Source organism: Amphimedon queenslandica, unplaced genomic scaffold, assembly GCF_000090795.2.
Source record: "Amphimedon queenslandica unplaced genomic scaffold, v1.1 AMPQUscaffold_13286, whole genome shotgun sequence".
NCBI classification, from domain to species: domain Eukaryota; kingdom Metazoa; phylum Porifera; class Demospongiae; order Haplosclerida; family Niphatidae; genus Amphimedon; species Amphimedon queenslandica.
In genome coordinates this window covers 1-2652 of record NW_003546478.1, presented here as the reverse complement: position 1 = coordinate 2652, position 2652 = coordinate 1, and positions in this window count along the sequence as shown.

The window sequence follows — 2652 nt, the reverse complement described above, 5'->3', positions numbered from 1 at the left end:
AGTGGAAGAAACGATGGGTACAAGTGAAGAAGGAATTAGAATCAGAGCACGAGGTTGTGCTTGAATTTTACGAAAAGGATGAAGAGAGAGAAGGAGATGAAAGGAGAGGAGGAAGAGGAAGGGGAAAACCAAAAGCACCAGGCAGACCTAATGAAGCCACCAGGAGACCATCTACTGCCCCTAGTACAGAAGTATCTGTAAATTTTACAGTTTATGGTTTAAGTAAAGAGTCCGTTGAAAAGGTTAGTAGCATTATTAAAACTCGTGAAAATGGAGACACTGTGAAACGCCAGATCCCAATCAAGGATAAGTATAGGCTACCAACTCGCATTGTTGAGCTAGCAAACTCACTGGATATTGCTAGTAGTGTCTGGCTACAAGTACAAGGAAAGAGTCTTACGGTAATTGGTATTTGCTCAGCTCCTGAAGTAGTTGACTCTGCTGTTGAGAAGATAACCAATCATTTGGAAGGCTCGTCTGAAGAGACAGTCACTTTGCAGTATAATGATGACTTCATTTCTGCTGTCATGACAAGCAAAGCTAAAATAGTTCTTAAAGAAGCTAGTAAGGCTGCTGAAAGAGAGAAAGTTAGAATTTCTTTGAATATTAGTAACAAGCCTTGCGTTGTTTTTAAGTTTACTGGTCTAACAGAAAGTGTTCAGATCATCAAGAAATTAGTTGAAGAGGCCATTGAAGCTATTTCAGAAGGAAAATCCACAAAAACAATTGATGTGGATTATTACAAGGCTCCGTATTTTAAAACCCAAGAATTTGAAAAGTTTTCTGAACAAGTACAAGCCCAGTATTCCATTATAATTACCACAAACAACAGAGTTGTTATTAGTAAGGAATTGAAGCCCGCCCCTTCTTCTCATTCTCTTCAAGTGTCAATCGTATCTGGTGACCTCTTGAGTGAAAATGTCGATGCCATTGTAAATGCAGCTAATGGGGATTTAAAACACATTGGTGGATTGGCAAAGAAAATATTGGACAAAGGTGGTGATGTTATTCAGACCGAGAGTAATAATTATGTGGCACTCAATGGCCCATTGCTACCTGGTAATGCAGTTTGTCTGGGTCCTGGCAAGCTGCCTTTTAAAAATGTCATTCATGCTGTGTCTCCAAGATGGACTGGAGGGCTTTCAAATGAACAGGTTTTTTTAGAGCAGGCAGTATTGAATGTGTGCTTAGAAGCTCATAATAATCGTTTAACAAGCGTATCCATTCCAGCATTAGGTACTGGAGTGTTTTCAGTACCTGGACCAGTCTGTGCATCAGCTTCTATTGCAGGCTTGATCAAGTTTTGTAAAACTGTCAGGTCCAGCTCACTTCGCTCTGTTCGTTTTGTTTTATTGCCTAGTCTAGTGGCTAATTTTGAAGCGGCTTTGAAAGCACAAAATCCTCAACCAATTCTTCCACAAGCTGTTCCTATTCAGTCTCCTCCATTAACTCAAGGGCAGCAGTTGATGTGGAGTTGGCGCGATGATGATAAGTTATTCAAACCTTATGATCAATATACTAATAGCCTCCTTAGTCAAAGGTATCAGCAAAACCCTTTAGCTCCTTGCCAGATAACAGTCAACAGTACTATATACGAGATTGATTTTCAGAGCATGGTGCAAACAAATACGAGAACAAATTTCACGCGTAAAATCAAGTTAACGCAATCAAGAGATGAAGTGGAAGTAGTTGATGATACTGAGGAGACTGATGGATCACCAGGTGATACTGTTCAATGGTATTATTTCAATGATCAGCAGCAATGGACACTCTATGATGATCAGAGCTCCAGTCAGTTGGAATCATGGTATCAGAATAACTCACCTACAGGTCAGCTGCTCATTGGTAGGCACTCGTACACATTTGATTTTGAAAATATGCAACAGAAGAATGCTAGCACTGGGAATGTACGAGCCATGAAGCGATTGTGTCCATCAGATGATGATGATGATGGTGATTTAGGAGCTGTCAAGTGGTCCTTCAATAATGATAAAGGAGTATATCAGGAATATAGTGAAGAGCATGCACAACAGTTAGAGGAATGGTATCAGAGTGGTACAAGTGGTAGACTCAATATTAGAAAATTCACTTACTCGTTTGATTTTGAGAATATGACCCAGTGTAATACAAGGACCAATACAACTCGTAATATCAAACGACAAGGACCAGATGCTCCAGCTAGTAAAGCAGCAGTGAGCAAAGTCCCAGTGACTCTCTGTGGCCCAAGGGAGCACATTGATAAAGCAGCATCAGTTCTGCAGAGCAAACTGGACAAATGCCTTTCTAATGATACACTTAAAATACCGTCCTCATCAAAGCAATTAGAGAGGTATTTGCATACCATAGCTACTCGGCATACCATTAAGCTTGATATAATTTCATCGTCTGAAAGTGCAAGATCAGCTAGGCTTGTTGGTGTTACACATCTTGTTAAGGAGGCTCTGACAGAAATGCAGAAATGTTTGCTATCTCACATGGAAACTGCTAATAAAGGAATGACAGTACAGAAGCCTAAGGAATGGCAACCTCAACAAAAAACACTGGAAATATTTGTGGTAAAGGAAGGAACAAGAGAATACCAGCATGTGGTGTCACAGTTCCAGAGAACAATGCCTCACGTAACTGTTCATTGCATTGAGCGCATTCAGAATC